We start from the raw sequence: 1,514 nt of genomic DNA, 5'->3' as shown, positions 1-1,514 counted from the left end.
AAGTCAGCTGAAAGAACAAAATCCAATCAGAGTCCAGAATAAAGTGATCATCTCTAGGAGACCGCCTGCAGCTGCAGTAGTCCAGCAACTAGTGGACGTGAGGCACTTCAGCAGTTTGAGAAAACTGATAGGGGTAGTTGCATGGATTTGGAGAGCAGCAAAAAAGTTCCTGCATGTCAAGATCACAGATAAAGAAAAGTGGGAGGTGGTCCCTTCATCTGGTGTCATTACAGTTGGCGAAAGAGAAGATGTGTTCAGAGACCTGTATGGCTGGCAGCACAAGAAGGTGTACAATTTCCAACTACAACGACTGATAGACTGGTTGTCTACAAAGATGGAACAAGCAGGCTCTTGATGTGTGACAGCAGAGTTCAGACTTTTAAGGAGGACCACAGAGCCGTTCCTCTGTTGCCCTTCCAGTCTTGGATCTCTACCCATCTAGCCCAAGCGGCACACAGTGAAGGGCATGATGGAGTGGCAGGAACTTTGCTGCGTATGCAGAAGAAAGCATGGGTCATCAGAGGACAAGTCATTGCCAGAAAAGTTGTCGATGAGTGTATAGTGTGCAAAAAGGTGAGAGCGAAAACCTGTCAGCAAATAATGGGGGATCTACCGGAAGAAAGGTCTAGTCCAAGAGCACCATTTCAGTTTATATCTGTTGATTTGTTTGGCCCTTACCAAGTGAAAGATGAGTGAGCATGAAAGTTTGGGGCGTGTTGTTCTGCTGTATGTCAAGCAGAGCCATTCATGTTGAACTGGCAAACACACTATCTACAGAGAGCTTCATACTTGCCTACCAGAGGTTTACGTCCATCGGAGGTCATCTCCAGAAGGTGTGGTCTCACCCAGGTACGAACTTTATTGGGGCAAAACCCATTCTGCAGGAAATGTATGCTTATCTGAGACAGCAAGACAAATTCTCACTTGAAGAGTATACTGCAAAAAATAGGACTCACTGGACATAGAAATTCTTCCAGCTGATTCACCACATTGCAACAGTGCAGCTGAAGCTGCTGTCAAGATCATTAAGAGAGCGCTCCAAAGTCTTGGCAGAGTGGAAGGCTTTACCTTCAGTGAGTTTCTTACGACGGTTAAGCTAGCTGCCAATCTAGCCAACGAAAGACCTATTAATGCTAGAGTACAGAGCCACAAAGATTGAATCCACTACATCACTCCAAACACCCTGTTGCATGGTAGAGCTACACAAAGTGGAGATTTCAAGACATTTGACTATACCACTTATCCCTTTAAAAGGCTGCAAGAAATACAAACTCAAGTTGACTGCTTTTGGAGGTCCTGGAGTCAACTTGCAGGTCCCAACTTGTTTGTCCGTGGCAAGTGGCATACTGCTGAAAGAAATGTTACTATTGGCGATGTGGTCTGGCTCTGCAACCAAAACGCATTAATGGGGCAATTCAAGATAGGTAGAGTTGTTGCTGGGAATCCTGATTGAAAATGCACAGTCCGGGATGCTTATGTGAAAGTTTCTCCAAGTGGGTATAGTTCGGGAAATA

Source organism: Poecilia latipinna, unplaced genomic scaffold (assembly GCF_001443285.1).
Source record: "Poecilia latipinna isolate Pla-1442-1.1 unplaced genomic scaffold, P_latipinna-1.0 Scaffold1282, whole genome shotgun sequence".
Lineage (NCBI taxonomy): Eukaryota > Metazoa > Chordata > Actinopteri > Cyprinodontiformes > Poeciliidae > Poecilia > Poecilia latipinna.
Note: the sequence above shows the minus strand (reverse complement) of the source record.